Here is an 18,884-nt window from a genome sequence, read left to right as displayed (position 1 = left end):
AGTATAAGTTATTTTGCTTAAAGTGTAGATCACAAACACATTAGCAGAACTCAATACTTTATTGGATACTTAAAATTCCCTTTCCACCCTTCAGACAATCCAGAAATAGAATGAAAGTGTGGGAGAAGCTAGATGGAGATTTCCCCAACTCCCAGGACTTCTCATTTTGATCTGGTGACTGGCTGCAGAAAATTCTAATCAAGGGATTGTAAAACAGGGACTCCCCCCCACCCCCTCCTTCCATCCAGCACAGAAAAAGTCTCCTCCCAAGGAGCTGTAGAGAGGGGAACACTATTCAAACATAAAAACCATGCTTATTTTCCTTGAAAGGAGGGACTGGATAGAATGGTTTTAACCATTTCACTGCTTACATCTCATATTGGCAGGGGAGAGGATCACAGCCTGCAGTTCTCTCTGCTCTCTGTCTAGACAATTCAAATCGGAAACAAGTAGGGCAAAATATAACAGTAAATCTGTTGTGAAATTAAAATAATTATAATTCTGATTAATGGAATGAGGGGGGGAAGTTACCTGAAACAATTAATATAAACTGTTTGTTTGTTTCAAAAAAAGACAAGAAGCCACTGAGAAACTAGTGGAGTTCTCCTGCCTCAAACACAGGCATGGAGATCCAAAAAGACTTGCTCATTTTTTCTACTCTTCTCATCTCTTTCCCCAAGACTAATCAAGGCTGGATGGACCCCTGAAACCCACCCCATTTTCCCCAGCCTACAGGCCCGATGGCACATTCACCATCCTTCAGGCAAGGAGGACTGGTAGGAATTCGCTTTGGGATCAGTCAGCACTTCATCTTAGCCTGCTAGAAGGACATGAGAGAAATCCCATCTCAGCCAGGGCCTGACCAAACTGCTTCGGCATGCCATTGTGCCTTCTGGCCCAGGAAGTGAGAGGCTGGAACTAGGCATCTAACCAGTGTCTCCTGCATAGTGTTGCAGAGCAATGCGTTAGATCACTAGGCCAGCTCTGTATACTTTTCTTACAGATTGGTCATGGCTGGGATGTAGGGACAGCAGCAATGGATCCAGAGACAAAGCGGCTTTCCAGCCATGCCAGCCACTCAAATTGCTGCAGAAAACTTCAGCCTGTTGGGAGTAAACTCTCCGTGAGCATTTTGATCTTTATGGCCCACTGTTACAGTACCTGGAACATATACTGAAAGCAAGCGATTACATGAAAATTCCCATCATAAACAGCACAGATTCTATTCTATTTCTATTCTATTCGGGTGCTTACACTTCCCTCATCACCACAGCATTTGAGTTCAGTCCAAAAGTGAAGTAAAGAACATAACCAGCATTAGTCATTTGAAATACTCCCCCCTCTCTCCAAAGAGAAAATGATGTGAGTTTTATTTTATTTTACACCTGCTGTGCTAAATGCATTTGTTATTGGAGACAGATCAGAGAAGTGCACCTTGCACTTGGAATGGAAAATAGTGAGGTTGGAAGTGGTTTTTAGATCTTGTGGGAGCTTGTTTCACAGTCTTGGACCAGCTGCTGAGAAAGGTCTGGCTCCTGCACAACTAAGCTTTACCCTTGCCATAGACAACTCCATTGTGCCTGCACGTGGAGTTGTCGACTAAGGTTTCTTGTCCTAAAGCATCTTGAAGAGAGTGATCTTAAATATGACTCAGTATTCCATAGCAAACCAATGCAGAGAGTGGAGCACTGGTTGATGTGCTTATAGTAGTCTGCTTGCTGAAGAGATATACTGTTAGTTCTGAATTGGCCTCTCCCTGTGCCTCCTCAGACCAGTATAAGGAAATCCTCCTCAGCAAATATTTGATTGGAAAGATGGATCTTGCATCACTGTCAGGCGGAGACCTGAATCCACCACTGAAAAACTTGAGAGAGAGCAGCAGTATAGAAATAGTCTCTTCTCTAAGCCAGTCAGAACACCACAGACCTACAGTGAGTAACTGCTCTGCTGCACTAATCTCTCTCCAATAAACCAGTGATATCTATGGCCTTTAATTTTTAAAACAAAGTCATTTAACAGGAGACTGTCATAGCATCAGACTCTCCTTCACTTAGAGTAATATCCTGTGTAGCAGCAGAAGGCTATTCTTTGGTGGAAGTTTCTATTTATATGTAAGAGTTGTCATTTATTGTTTTTGTACTGACATATCTTAAATAGATTGAAAATAGTAAAACATCTAAAAAAAAAGATAATGGCATCACATACTTTTTAATTTGATAGTAGAGTCCATAATCTTAGCTCTGTCTTTCACAGCCAAGCATTTTAATTTGATAGCAGAGCAGCTCTCAAATGTGTCAAGAATTGGGGATTTCTGAAGAATGCTGAGAGAAACAGACACACAGAGACAGAGAATTATAACATATCATTATGATGAAGGTGGATGTTTTTCTTGAACTAACTTACTATGTAAAAATGTACATTATCTTTGCCAATTGCCCTCCTCATTTCCTAACTTTTCTAGTCTTAATATGGTTACTATTTATGTTGATGTAATACCCAGAGGCCCCAGTCAATCAGAACTGGGAGCTGATGCGTTGGGCACTGCACAAATACATGCAAAGGCATAGTCTCTGCCCTACAGCGCTTACAATCTAAGGCCTCTGATCCCATATCACTGAAGTCAACAAGGCTTTCACATTGATTTCAGTTGGTCCTGGATCAGGCCCTTGGGATTCTACTATAATACACTATTAATCCCATAAGACATCTATATATAGCACTTGCTTATTTGCTTAGTGCACTGAACACTTCCAAACTATTCCTGGGAACTATATATACAATTCTTCATTCCAAAACCCATTCTGACTCAGGAAAACTGTTTTATGTCATTAAAAGAAAACCATTTATTTGCATAGACATGCCCAGTTATTTAATCTTTGCACTCTGTCTCTCGTCTCCCATCCCCAGTTCCCACGTATTCAAAAAGAGACCAGATGTTTGCTTTGCCGGACTATGGAGATATTTAAGCACTAAGTGAAGTATTCTGATCAAGTCTATCTTGTTTCTTTGAGTGGTTTCTTGTAGGTCTCTGATTGTTAGGAGCTGCATGACATGTCTGCTTACTCCATGAGAATTCAGTGGTGTTGAGAGGAAGTCGGTGAAATAACTCCCTCCTGGGAGATGTTTGGAAACAGTGGAAATCCTGTTAAATGCAATGATGGAGATTCAGCTGAGACTCAAGAACCACAGCAGTAAGATTCCAAAGTAGTCAGCTATCTTGTTACTGAGAATTCCAATGAGTTCATGGGAAACCCTGATCCAAACTAGCATTGAAAACTTTCTCCTACTTTTTTTCTTGTATCTGTTGCTACTGTTCATCCAGCCTTTGCTTGTTTTGTTTTTATTAGGAGACATTTGGCCACCCTGACCCTGTGTTTATGCCTTATAAGCAGTTACCTGTCTGAATATCCTTTTAAGTGCTTAGTTGTTATTGAAAAAACTTTTGCAGGTCATCTAGATCCATGACAGAATATTTCCACACCTCAGGAGTGCAATTTGCAAAATAATTTCAAATTATTTGCATAAATAACTGGGAATGTTCAGTGGGAAATATCAGTATAACCCTGGAATCAACTAGAGTGAACACCCAGTTCTCTCTCAGACACAGAGACACAAATATAATACTGGTGAAATCTGCCTTCCATCACCTACTTCAAATATCCATAGGAAAAAACGTTAACAAATGTAAAGCTAAGTGAGCCAAAGATTGTTCATATGGAATGTGTATGAGGAGGTATAGCGGAGAGGTAGAGAAATTCCTCATACAGTTTTCTTTGTGGAACAGTAGCAGTAAAAATTATATGAACCAGTTACTCCTAGCTTTACTCAGAATAGCTGACAACAGAGATGTGGCAAGGCCTGTACGTTTTTCAAGGAAAATGATCCCATAAACAGCATTAGTTGTTATTTTTGTTTATTCTCATTACTTGTCAATTTATGAAGTTCCCATCTCCATTATATTATCTGGGATTTTGTACAAAATAAACCAGAATAAAAACAAACCAAGTTCCACAGTCAAAGTCAGCACACAACAGGGAAAAACAACAAAATATCCTAAACAGGAGGCCAGCAGAGTCTGAAGCATCATGTACTGAGTCCTGCAGACCTGTCAGGGAGCCACTCTGGAAGGCATCCACCAGGAGGGCATCCCACAAGCTTGCTCCCAATTTTAGGGTGACCAGACGTCCCAATATTAGAGGCCTTGTCTTATATATGCAATTATATCCTCCCCCACTCCAAAAAGAAGTGTCCCGATTTTTCACACTTGCTATCTGGTCACCCTAGCTCCCATCCAATAAAGATGAAACCTCAGGATGTAAGATAAGACCAACACAGCTGACCTCAGAAGCCTGAGAGGAACAAAGATGAAGAGCTGGTCACTCAAGTATAGACCTGGCTTTTAAAACTCTCTCATTTCCTCAGGCCTATATCGGTAAGGGCTATATATATAATCAGTAATAGTGAAACTCAATCCATTGTCTTATGGGCCCCCAAGGTAGGCCAGGGACAGGTAATATGTAGTTTCTTGCCATTATGCCAAGGAGCAGACAGGCTGCTGCATTCAGCAAGTACTGGATCATTTTCAAGGATCATTTTCAAGGGAAGCCCAGTTAGATGTGACTTACAGTAATTTAGTTTGACACCCCCAGCTTCTAACATGAGGGACCAAATGCATAAACAATCCCTCTGGGAAACAGTGGCTAAAAATCCTCCCATTCTATATGACAGCTTGATTTCCTGCAGTGGCTAGTGCCCTTTGTGAATTGTTCCTCTCTGTATTTAGTCTTGTTACGTGGTACGAGCAAGAAAATGGTCACTGTGTCTAGTTTCCCAGGTGGTAGAGCTCAGCCTTGCAAAGTTCTTGTGGGTTTGTGCACATGCTCTTGCTGCTGGACAGTTTTTCTGCTTCTCCATCAAGTCTCTGTTCTGAGTCAGGCCTGCCTTCTACTTGCGCTTTCGTCTTGCAGTGTGCTAAGCATTCCCATTTGCCATTTCCTATCCTTGATCTGTCCCACACTGATCGCCCCAGCTCCTACCAGGCTCTCCATGCTGTATAACTGAGCTGTGGTTTGGATGATTTCTCTTATTTTCCTTCTTTTTATATTCTCCCTGCATAAAAATTAATCTCATCCTAAACTCATCTGACCTTAGTAAATTTACCAGCCTCTGCGGCCTGAAGGGTTTTCCCAGCTGTTTCCAACTTTACACATAATAAAAACGCTGATGACATATCTTTGCAGGATAGTCACTTTTCAGAGTTTAATGTATTGGTATTTCACATTTTATTTTAATATTTTTTCACTACATTGTGGATTCATCACTTGCCAAATTTCCATTTTTTAAAGTGAAGTCATTTTTGAGTCATATTAGCACCAAAACAGCCCTGCGGCTAATACTGTGCTCTGGTTTCAGCCACTCATAATGTAAAAATGTCCAAAGCAATGTTCAGACATGCACATCACACTCCTTGGCCGGGACCTTCTGAACCAAGATTTAACGCAGCATGAATGACAACAGTTGAGGTACAATATAAATAGGGGTTTTTAAAAGAAGTACTGAAAGCCTCATAATAGCAGGGGGATTTCAATGAATAGTTACAGGCCAGTACAACTGTTTTGGTCACACAGGGCTCAGCCAGTCACTTCTGTTAATGGGAATATCAGTCACTCTTGTTATCTCTCCCTAGGAAATGGGTTAAGTTAGCAATTAGGAAATGATGTGCACCTGTACAGATCCTGGTGGGGGGTTGCTAGGATCCTGTACTGCTCTGGCTGTTTGTATGGATAAAATGTGCAATGGTGATAATAGCAAAGAAACATACCAACAGTCAAGTGCCACTCTGAAACTGCATTGTCACCTTCACTAACACCGGGGGAGAGAAGAACCTGAGAGATCTCAAGAACGTCTCCGTTGGGCTAGTTTAACAACATCTATTTTTATGCTTCCCAGGCTGGATTTCTGAAACATTTAAAAAATATTTTACTAGATTTATTTTATTAGGATGACAGATAAAGAGACTATTACAAAACCCTGAGCCAGGCACAGTAAAGTCTCCATTTAAAGGACAAGAAGGCAGAAGAAACATTCCACTAGATCTGGAGATGTGGGCAGCTGTACAGGTGCCAGCAAGAGAAAAGGGGAGAAACAACACAAACAGGAGCAGCAGTGAAAGGGATTATATGTCTATGGTGTGCAAGAGCTATAGCTAGAGATTGAGCAATTGTAAATGATGCAGGGTAACCCACGGACTCTGAGGAGACTCAGAGCACTATGAGTGGATTGTGACTGCCCTAGAGCACACATCCATTCCCCCACCACCAACCCGCCCCGACTGTGAGGAACAGTGGCTGGATTGTGACTGTCCAAAAGCAGCCTCCCACATACACATTGGCCATGATGGCATGGTGGCTGGACTGTGACTGCCCCAGAGTAGCCTCCCCACCTCCAGCTGTGGCGGGATAGTGGCGGGATTGTGACTGCCCGAAAACAGGCCTGCCACTGTGAGGTGATGGTGGCTAGATTGTGACTGCCTCAGAGGAGCTGCCCGCCCCAGGCTGTGAGGGGACGGCGGCTGGATTGTGACTGCCCCAGAGTAGCCCCTCAGGCTGTGAGGGGATGGTGGTGGAATTATGACTGCCCCAGAGCACACATATACACCCTGACTGTTAGGAACGGTGGCTGGATTGTGAGTGCCCAAAAGCAGCCTCCCACACACTCACGGGTCATGATGGGATAATGGCTGGATTATGATTGCCCCAGAGGAGTCCCCAGGCTGTGAGGGGACAGTGATGGGATTGTGATTGCCCCAGAGGAGCCCCCAGGCTGTGAGGGGATGGTGGTGGGATTGTCATCGCCCCAGGGGAGCCCCAGGCTGTGAGAGAACAGTGGTGGGATTCTGCCCCAGAACAGCCCCAAACGCGGGAGATGCGGAGCGAGGCTGGGCTAAGGGAGATGCGGGCAGGCTAGCAAGCTGCTGCACAGGAGATGGTGGGCAGGAAAATGGGGGCATCGCTTTATCTGGCCCCCATCATGTGACTGGGCTCCCCATGCCCCCAAGCGATACCCTCTCAGTCTGGCCGCCCTGTAGAGCCTGGCTGGCAGCCAGCAAAGGGAATGGCCAGAGATGGGCCACCGATCTCGTGCCCACCACGGGGAGGACTTGAGGCAAGCCAGACACCAGCATCTCTCCAGCCCGCCCAGCCATTGAGCGAGGATCATTAGCAGCAGCAGCAGCTTCAGCTGGAGGCGGCAGCTTTGAGAGCTTGACTCCAGCTCTGGGAGTCTGTGCCAGCTGGGTGGAGACAGGCAGCGTGCCAAGAATGGAACAGCCAGGGGCGAGGGGGTGATGTGCTGGCCCAGGAAGAATAGGGTGACCAGATGAGATGAAGAAAATATTGGGACACATGGGGAGTGGAGCAAAAAAAAAAAAAAAGCCAAGTGCTGCCGGTGGGACAAATTGCGTCCCGACCAAAGGTCAGTCGGGACATGGAACAACCACCCAAATATCGGGATGGTCCCAATTTTATCGGGACATCTGGTCACCCTAGGGAAGAATGAAGAGGGTGAGAGATGTAGAGGGTGCATGAGCAACCCCCCTGCCAACACGATGGGAAGCATTTTTATTATTAATAAAAAAAATAACATATATAGCACTGTGAATTGACAGGGTGCTTGCAAGCAGTATAAGACACCTCTCCCACCCGAGAGAGCTTCCAGTCTAAGATCTCAACCTGCAAACATCCTTAGCTTTAAGCCCAAGTAGTCCCAATTATTTTAGTGGGACTGCACAGGAGAGAAAGGGCACGTAGATATTGGACAACTGTTCAGGACCAGAGGAGTGAGGAGAGTGACAGAAAGAACAAAGGATGTGACACAGCAGGAAGGTTCAGACTTGCATTAGAGAGAGCACTTAGCTTGATTGCACTGCTTCATATCAGTCTTCAATAGGGATCAACAGTAATGGTACATCAGATCATGCTGCATCAGCTCATGCGAAAGGGCTGTGTGTGGTCTTGTATACAGTTAGGGTCTTATTTCTGTGCAGTGTTGTGTGCTTCCTGGGCCATCCTGCTGTGCCAGGTGTTATGGCTATGACAGACTGTATATTTTATTGTATGGCTATGTGGATTCACTATATGATATAACATTGATTCCCTGAACTGCACTTCCCAGCTTTGTGAATATGGGTGTTTCTGACAAGTGTTTGAAATTTGATACCTGTTCGTCTCATGTTTGTGAGACATGAGGACCCAGGAGCTTTCCTCTGATGCCCTGTAGCAATACTTTATAAGATTTTATTAGTTCAAGTAAACTTTAAGCATCTGTACCAAATTCTACCTTCCTGAATCATAGGGGTGCAGTTTCCTGGTGAGATAGAAATCTGAAACCTATGGATCTGAAGGTTTGCAAAACAGAGTCAGAACATGGGTTATTTACATTTTATATAGGCAGTTCATTGCAGGAAGAATTTATTCTGTGTGACCTCAAGATGCAACTTACAAGGTTGAACTGATTCCAGCTATTGCTGGCACTCACATAGCAATAGAGCCCTCGGATGAGTGTGTTCAAAGTTTGTTTTCTGAATAAATTCTTTTTCACTGGCCGGAGCAGCACAAATGTCGATAACAAAGTCTCTTCTATATGCCATTTCCTCACTAAAAGCCCAAACCAGATTTCACCATACTTGGCACTGTTAACTTGCTAATAAATGTAGCCAATCAATTTCTAGAGCAGAATATGCAAGTAAAATCTATGTCTTCCATCTAAGTTCCAGATCTGTCACAATCCATGATGAATTCCCAACCAAGGAAAAGGATATGGTAATGCAAGATGAGCAGCCTAGATTTCAGAATTGTGGAACTGACTGAGGCCAGCATATGATCCCGTGAAACGTGATGTTATTGTAGCAGTCAGTGCTTCCATCAATACACTACCATAAGATGAAGCAGTCACCTTGTGGGTGAGGCATGGAGTGGGTCTTCAGGGGCCTGGGTTAATTTCCAGACATTTCTTAAAAATCACTATCTCTCTGTACCTCAATTTCTCATTTCTATATTTCCCTACCTCACAGGCATCTATCTGTGAGCATAAATTCATTAGTGATTGTGATTTTCTCAGATATTATGGTGATGGGGAGAGGGGCACATAGGTGCCTAGATAGGTTAAAAGGCAAGAACAGAGCCACCCTGGATGGCTGAAGGAAGTTTTCACATCTAAGTCATCAGTTCAAAGCTAGCAAGGATCACAAGGGACTGTTACTATCTGAAGGTTGTCTATGGAATGAGATGATGGGTCTCAGACCCAGTTCATAGGAGGCAAAAAAAAAAAACATTAAAATGTACAACCATCTTTGCAACCTGCAAAAAGGGACAAAGAATTGAATAGTCCAGAGAGCAATCAGTAGAAGCCATAAGAATGAATGTGGTCACCCAGGGAAATAGTTTAAAGTGCAGAGGAGAGGAAGCAGGAGGTAAAACCATAGAGTGTTTTAAAAGAGCAGTGGCAGAGGTAGAAGAACCATGAAAGACCAGGGCTGAAAGAAGGAGGAAGTAAGCAGACAAATCAAGATAGATGAGGATGAAGATGTCCTTAGAATAGGTCAGTTCCAGGTTTAGTATCCTGAGTGAGGAAGACCTGAAGGAGGCCCCACTGCATCAGATCCAGGACAGAATTAAAGGAGAATGAGGCAGTGCAGTTAGACTTCTTGCTTACAAAGCTTGGTTTGAATGGAGGAAGAGAGATGGGGTGGTAGCTGGAGTAGGAATGGGGATACTTTTTTAAAGGTGGAGGATCAGTAGGCCAAGTGGTCAACCTGTTAACAAATGTCAAAGACCCAAGGTCACTGAAAATAATCCCAGTAATTCACTGTAGTTGATGATTTTACTTATTTACAATATTTTAAATAATTCAGCAAGTGTAAGCAAAGATGTTCTGAATTAGGAGAAATAAGAATTTGTGTCTGTTGTCAGGACAAGGACAGCATTGTCTGAAATTCAGCTAGTCAGATATTGGCTGTTTTAGACTTCTGCCTATTCTCAAGCAAAGTTTATTTTACAAATATATTAATATCGTCTGTTTGAAATGAATTTTCAATTGTGCAGTGCAACAACATCTGGAATTAGCCATCCACTAACAACACATTCTACAAAGAAGCGGAGGAAAAATGCCAGGCAGCCACTTTGCTGTGGAGTTCTGCTCCAAGATTCCAGCCCCTGAGGGATGGGGGCCTGGGTGCCAACATTCAGCAGAACCATGGAGGCCTTGATCCCTGTGAGCAGGGAAAATACACTCTGCACAACCATTCACTGCACAAAGTTGCAGGCAGCGAACAGGTCCAAATCAGAGAAAAGAAGATAAATACAGAGTTCACTTAACCTCCCCTCCGATGCTCACACCTGCTCAGGCCAGAAGACATTGTACACAGTCCTAATATAAAGTAGCTGCAGCATTCTTTGGTACCACACATGTTATCTCTTTCTGTAGAGTCTGGAGGTATTTGCTGTTTTCTTAAAGCTCCAGCTCTTGGCATTCTCTGATTACATGTGAATCTCACCTTTTTAGGAAGTTTCTAGCCTTCATGGCTGCAGAGAAAACTTCAAATTATGACCTGAGTGAACTCTAAAAACTCTGAAAACAAAAGGAAAATACAAATACAAATTTTAAACAATATTTTTTTAAAATCTCAATTTTTAAGCCAATCTCATGATTTTTCAGGGATTGTCTTGTGTATTTTGAATAGCCCAGCAGATACCTGGGGCACTATGAAAATAACAGTTGTAAAACTCTAACTCACAGGCACCTTGCACACGGATATGAGCTTCACCAACGGGGAACCAGAACTGGACAAACAATATAAAACCTTCATTTACCCAAACCGGACATTCTGCAGTGCCTGAGCAATCACAGTAGAGTAGCTCAGGAGGGCAGGCCGTGCTATCCTCCCCATTTGGGATTTATGAAACAACTAAAAGTTCAAGGTACTTTCGATAGGTGCTCTGTGTTCCATTTCTCAAGAACAGAATTGCTTTGAGAGCATCATACTAAGCCATTTGGGCTGAGCTGGGACATCAGCCCTTCTGCGTGGAGCAAACTTCACAGACCAGCTCAAGACTTTGATTTCATAGTTCTAGTTAAAATTAGCAAATTTTAAAAATCTAATAGTTCCGTACTAGCTTCTCTGGCTTATGTATACATGTGGATTCAAGGTGGCTATTTATTTAATTAATTTATTTCAATCCAAGCACAAATTTCAGGTATTTTCCCTCCTAATCTCTCCTATTAAGAACAAGCAGAATTTACAGTTGGAATGTATCTTGGGGATCTATGTGGAGGGAGCAATGATTGCGTTACTCACCTAATATTAATAAACTCCAGGAGCAGCCAGCCCTTCTACCTTCCACTTCTGAACTGTCACTAGATACTAGCGTATTCACCTCTACGTATAATGGACAAATACAGCTCAAGTGCCCTCTAGTGGAACTACATTGTACTTGACCTTTCCTTGCTCCTTGTGTGGGGCTAGAAGTATGAAAGATGGATTTTACTTAGTGTTTTGGAAGGCTCGTAGGCTTAACATTAACCTGCTTAGCTCCTTTCCCAGCAGCCAGCATGTATTTCTGATAGGGGCCCTGCCTGGCTGATGGGAAACGTTCTTGAGCTAAGCTTCCCTATGATTATTTATTTGATTATTTATTCATGCATTTATTTAACTATATCACTGTGCAGAGCAATTACATCAAGTAAAATCTCCAAACAGCAAATGGACTTTTGTCCTTTCCCTGAGGACCTGACATATTAAAGGCACAAATACAAACAAAAGAGATGATGGTCACAGGGTGTTGTGTGACCATTGTTCTTCACAGGCTTTGCAGAGCAGGTGAGTTTTCAGAATTGACGTTAGGGAGGTTTGAGGGATGCATATTGATGGGGGTGCTGTCTCAGATGTAACCAAGAAGAATAGGAGGAAATCAAGAAAGAGAAAATTTAGGGTGAATATTAGAAAAATTGTCCTGACAGCATGATCTGTTCAACTGTGGAATAATCTCTCATGGGGAAGGATGGAAGCCCCATTACTTGGAATATCTGAAACCACACTGTTTTACACACTTGAACAAGTCTCTTGAACTCCTTCATTACATGCACCCACTTGATAGAGAGATTGTCTTGCAGACACCTCCTTTGCCATTCATGCTAACAACCTGCTCTTTTCCCTTTCTTCATCACCTATTTTACTGTTCCTAATAGACCTGAAAAAACAAAGCCTTTTTATTTAATCAAAAGAACTTTTCTAATCAAAAGCTATGGAAATGATTAGCAGCAGCTATCTCTGGCCAGGGCCACATACATACTGTGTATGTATATGCACACAACTGCAACTCATACACCATACCTATGCTGTAACCCCCCCTCCACCCCACACACACACAGTTCCTGAACTTTTGGGTGTACAGCCTCTGCATTCTCAGGCACCTCTCATGTGTACCTACATGCTCTGCATTCTCTCACACATACCTGCTACCCTTACCTCACATTCCCCTTCCTCCCTCACATACACTTTAGACCCATCCTGTTGAGTCTTCTGTGATACAAAAATGTGTGAATCCTCACTCAAGAGGAATTTGTACCCAGGGCATTGCTAAGAAAGGTCAAAGGTCAGACAGTGACTAATTTCAAGCCAGAAGTTTTAGAAGTGAATGTAGATTCCTGTCTGTGGTGTCTATTCTGATGGGTTGGAGCTTTGTGAGGTGCAACGCAGTTCTCCCTTGGCCATCATTACTGAATCATTTCAAAACATTGCACAGAAAACACAGACTGATCCCCCTGCCTTCCTTGCCCATGTGTTTTTCTTTTAAAACATTTGCATCCACAAGACAGTTTTCCTGAAAATTCAGTGCAAGTTATTTCTGAAACAAAATCGCCTCCTTTCAAAATGTCAGTAATTTAAAAAATGTTACAGCTAACAGCTTCATGTGGGTGAATAAGAGACCCCAACATGTTGATTACCTGCAAACTCTCATCCATGACTGACTGTTTCACAGCTGTCTTTGTCTGTCCTTCATGGCAGGTCCCCAGCATTCATCTGTTTACATTGAATGTGTTGCAGAATGGGCCTCTTTGGTACCCTGTCTTCATTTTGCTGGTAACACTTGGTGTGAGTGTAAGTTCTGAGGTTTTGAGACTTACAGGGAGGCCGGGTGAAGGTTGTTGGAGCAGCTATGGGAAAGGGGGATCAACTACCACATGCATGTGCTAAGAACCTACATAGAAATGAAATATTCAAAATATTGCAGCTTTTCTCCTCTCCAAAACTAAAGCTTGTTAGTTACACAGTCACTTAGGAGCCTCCTGACAAACTTCTGAGTGCTTGGCTGATGTTAAAGGTGAAAGCAAAGGCTACACATACAATGAGCACTGGGGACAATCTGTGGCCAAACCTGAGTTACATGAATCTAAGCAAAACATGGGCCTGTACTGTCTGCAAGGCCCCAGACCAGCTAAAACTTTCAATCACTGCAGACACACAACTTCAGCTTTTAAATCATTATTACTTGCGGTTTATATTCCAACACATTTCCAATTTAACCATTTTACAAGTTGCCAGAAATATTTTGGTTTGTATGTTACTAAGTGAATGTCTGCTTCCTCTGGAAGGACATTCTGTACATGCAGAGAGTTGGATATTGTGTGACTAGGATGGGAATAGCTTTGGATGCATCTTTTCTAACAGCTCTTCTTCTCAATTTATCCCATTAACAGGAAAGCTGCACAGAAAACTGAGCACTATTTCATTTTGATGAATAGAAAGTGGTTATGTGATAGATAACATCAGTTTAGTATTGGAAAGTTCCTCTTTATATTGCCCTGACAGGACGGAATCACCAGTGGAACAATTTACCAAGGATCATGGTGGATTCTCCATCACTGACAATTTTAAAATCAAGATTGGATGTCTTTCTAAAAGCTGTGATCTAGGAATTATATTCAGGGAAGTTTTCAGGCCTGTGTTATACAGTAGGTCAGACTAGATGATCACAATGAGCCCTTTTTGCCTTGGATTCTATGAAGAGTTATTTACAGAAACAACCCATAGATAGCTCAGGTTGTAATGGAGAAAAGATTAAGGTAGCATGCATTTTATGCTGAACTTGGGGATACCATTTTGGAGGCTTCACAGACATCTCTTTCTCTCTCCTTTCCCATGAACTCTGTTTCCATTGTATGAGGTCCAGCCACTTTATCTGAGGAGCAAAATGTACAGCAAAATATCATTAAGCAAAAACAAATTCCACAAATTTGCAGAATGATATTTGAAGAAAACCAGGTAGCAGGTTCTGCATCCTCCCTATTTTCTATGCAATTTCCAGAGCTTTGTTGAACCTTCTTGGGAATTCTTCTAGAGCAGTTGTCCCCAACCTTTTTTGTCTGGCGGGCACCAGACGGCGAGCCACAGAGGATTGTGGCAGCGGACGAGCATCCGCTGAAATTCCGCCAACAAGTAGCAATGTCAATAGGCGTCGCTACCAAAATGCCGCTGACAAGTAGCATCATCCAGTGGCGTTGCCACCGAAATACTGCCGAAAACTGGCGGCATTTCAGTGGCGACGCCTCTGGATGACACCGCTTGTCAGCAGCATTTTGACGGATGCTTGTCCGCCGGCCAGTACGCGGGTGCACTTAGACACCCTGGCGGGTGCCATGGCACCCACTGGCACTGTGTTGGGGACCCCTGTTCTAGAGTAACCCAGATCTAGGGATATAGTAATAAAACCATTTAGCTTGGCATGGGTTTGAGTTAGACACTCCAAAGTGGAGCAGATACCATGATCCAGACTGTCAGTACATGATGAACCAGAACAGAGACTTTTCCTGAGAAATGAATAAAAATTTTATTGTAAATTCACTGGCCTGGGTTAAGGAATCCCTGTACAACAAACAAACAAACCCCTTCTCTTAGACCATATTGGCACTGATTCAAATAATCTCCCCACACATCTTAGGCAGAGATTTACAACACAAGGGAAATACCTGAAGAAAACCATGTTGCTGACCTGATGGTAAATCAGATGTGCAAATCATGCAACATAATGGATCCCAGTTTTGACTGGGATTCCTGGCAATCTGCTGTAAAAAATATTATTACTAATGATGTAACTTTTTAACTTTAAAATGTGGGGAGAGGGGTAAAGTTATTTTTCTTGGATGCAGAATACAAGGAGTTTGATTAAATGTAGTAAAATGCTGTGATTTACATGATGTGCTGGCTTTGCATCGTTCTGTATGTTTTCACTTATTAGCCAAAGTAACCTACAACCTTTGATTCCTTTAGACAATGAAAAGTGTATGTGCAGTGTAGCTGCCATCTGTCTTGGATTTTAGAGGGCACCTAGCACAGTGGTACCAAGCACCAAGTACAATCTGCATGTAGCACAGTTTGTTATACTTTGTGTAGTGAACAAACAAAGGTTACAAAGATCACTAAATCACCATCATTTCCCAGCCTAAAGTACCACTGTTGTCTTACCCAGAGACGCATGACTTTTCTGCCCAGAAGAGAGATCCCTCTGTCTCTACCTGGTATGTTTACTGGACCCCTCATCCATCATGGTGCTGAAATAAGTCCCCCAAGTGTCAAACAAGCCCTAATGCTGATAGTCTGCTCCTTCAGTTGCTGATAGGATTCATGCCAGATGAAGGCAGAACGATTGTGCCAGGCAGCGCAACCCTTACTCATTCCCCAGGAGCTGAACCATGGCACTGACCTCTCCAATGGAATTGTTATTTCTCGCCATATTACAAGTCACTGCCATGTCATCCTTCATGTAAGTAAAATGAAACACAGAAAATATGCAGCACATTTCACCACCGAGTACTCCCATTACACATTCCAGCCTCATTGCATTTTTGAAGGACCACAGAAATGTGAAGCTTAAAACCTGTCTAGTAAACTTCCTCAACACTGAGGCATACGCTTTGAATTTAGTCACTTTTTTTTTCCCATTGCCCTTTGGAACAGTCTCCCTTTCCTACTTGGCTCAATGAGAGACAATTCTCACATCAGGTCAACAGCAATGGCATGTTCCACCCTGTAGTGCAGTTTGAGATTTTGGGGCCTCTGTGCTTCTAGGAATTATTGCACTGACACTCCTGGGAAAGTCTGGAAATGCCTTTGTTGCTGGATATTATCAGGCACTTCTGCTGTGGAGTGATACAATATCGTTCCTGCCACTTACTGAGCATGGAGTGGGCATACAAGGATGGGTCTAGATCATGACACTGAGCACGGAACAGGCAGGGAGTGGATACATGAGCATCACTCTATATCATGACACTGAGCATAGAACCTGCAGAGAGTAGACACACAAGTATCACTGTGGATCATGACACTGAGCATGGAATGCACCATTTCCATTAGCAGACCCTCTTTACAAACTTTCACTGATACCTCACAGAGGGCCAAGGGGGTTAAGTCACTATTCTTATCCACATTTTAAACATGCCGAATCTGAAGGACAGCAAGGTGAGGTGATCTGCACAAGAACAGACAGCAAGTCAGAGTGGGGATTAGCATGCAGGAGACCCTGACTCCCAGTCCTGGGGTCAGCCTCTTAGACTAACCTCTCATTAAATTATTGCATAGTTTCATGCTGGGTCATCAGAATGACCCTCACTCCACTGCTGATGCTTTACAATCCCATGATGACAATGTGGGTTCAGCTTAATTCCTTTTAAGGCGGGGGCTGAGCACTCTGGGGAAACAGCCTCTCCTTACATCATCCAGCAGTGAGACAGAGAAGCATTGATGGGCTCCAAGGAGTCCTGGCTACATTTGGTAAATTGTTCCAGTATTAGTTACCAACACCGCAGCTGTTAAAGAGCCCTTTACGATTATATAGTTTCTCCCTGCATAGGTACTTACAGGCTATGGTCAAGTCACTTGTTAACCTTCTCTTTGTAAGCTTAATAATTATTGTTCTCATTAGAATGCCTAGGGATGACTGTCCCACAGGACACTCATTGTAATGTGGGGTACATATTAGGGTCCTGTTGTCTCACTTATGAAGTTAACAACAGGACATTGTCCCCATTTGGGATGCATTGGGAAGCTAGGGTCCAACATGGAACTCATTGCGCTATGTTGTAAAGTTTTAGGATCCTGTTATGTTCCTTTCCTACCAGGTTACCACAATTCAAATAACAACAATTATTAAGTATTGGAATCTATTCTATTCTCTGTATATTCTATTTTTATACCATTCTCATCACTTTAGTATCTGAACGTCTTCCAGCAGCGTATTAAGCAATGTGACTAACATCTGTCACGTGTTGTTTGTTCTCTCATCCTCTCCCCAGCGGATGAAGCATGTGGAGTGTCTTGTTTTGGTAATTAAATGTATACACACACACACACACACACACACACAGAGCTATATATTTATATTAGGGAATGCAAGGTCAAAGAAATGTGCCTTGCATTTGAAGCAGCAGATCGTGAGGTTTGTAATGGTCTTTAGTTACAAGGGGAGTTTATTCCAGTCTCAGATCATCCCCCGTGCAAGTTTTGTCTCCCACGCAGACAAGCTTTAATGTTACTATAGAGCGTTCCATTGTGCCAGAGGAATTTAGTTGTTGGCCATAGTCTTCAACCTTGAGCTATAGGTTTTCTTTTAGATCTCCTGGGCCCTGGCTATGGAGCAGGTTGAAGATAAAGACCAAGACCTTGACCTTGATTCAATAGTCTATGGGATGGCAGTGTAGAAAGCAGAGGACAGTTGTGATGTGCTCTCAGTGGCCTATGTTGCTAATGAAGCATGCTGCAGCATTTTGTAAAAGTTGAAGTTTCGTAAGTGCTGAAGAGCTTCTGGCAGTCAGAGGTTTAGGGACACCCAGAGCACAGAGTTGCATCTATAACCATCGTGGATAATAGGCATTGATCAATATATCCTCCATTAACTTATCTGATTCTTTTTTTGAACTCAGTTATACAGGTTGACTTTGTGTTGTGTGAAGAAGTACTCTTTTCCTTATGTTTGTGTTAAACCTGCTGCCTATTAATTGCTTTGGGTGACCCCTGGTTCATAAGTTATGAGAAGGGGTAAATAACACTTCCTTATTCACTTTATCCACATCATTCATGATAGAATAGACCTCTATCAACCACCGTGGGTTCAGTTCAAGCACCTTCCAAACAACATGTTTCACAGACTCCTCATATGACAGTCAAAGCTCCTCACCAGGCTTCTGTGCAATCTGAAAAAAACAGACCACCTCCATCTTCTCAGTTTCATGAAGTCTCTTTTCCAAGCTGAATAGTCCCAGTCTTTTTAATCTCTCCTCGGATGGAAACTGTTCTATAGCAGTAACGTCAGAGCAAAAAGATCTCAGGCCGCTGCCTTAATGAGCTAATGAGCTGTCCAAGACAGTGGCTGTGTTGTGATGTCCTTGATTCTGACATCTAGGCCAGAGATTAGGTCCAGCATATGACTGGCTGCATGTCTTAGACCAGAGATGGCCTGTGAAAGTCCTAGGGAGCAAGTGAGGAAACAAGTTGTATTTTTCTGTTATGTTTTCTATCTTAAGGGTTTAAAACATCAAATTACCCTATTTGGGATTGTTACAGTCCAACAGGCTACCCCTTGCAATGTGGGATAGGAGGGTCTTTTTATGCTATTCTCGTCTCTTCATGTTCTTATATCCAGGGGTGGCTCTAGGTATTTTGCCGCCCCAAGCACAGCAGGCAGGCTGCCTTCAGCGGCTTGCCTGCGGGAGGTCCCCAGTCCCGCAGATTCGGCAGCATGCCTGCGGGAAGTCCACCGAAGCCACGGGACCAGCGGATCCTCTGCAGGCATGCCGCTGAAGGCAACCTGCCTGCCGCCCTCACAGCAGCC

Source organism: Gopherus evgoodei, chromosome 4, assembly GCF_007399415.2.
Source record: "Gopherus evgoodei ecotype Sinaloan lineage chromosome 4, rGopEvg1_v1.p, whole genome shotgun sequence".
NCBI lineage: Eukaryota > Metazoa > Chordata > Testudines > Testudinidae > Gopherus > Gopherus evgoodei.
This window is presented reverse-complemented; position numbering follows the sequence as displayed.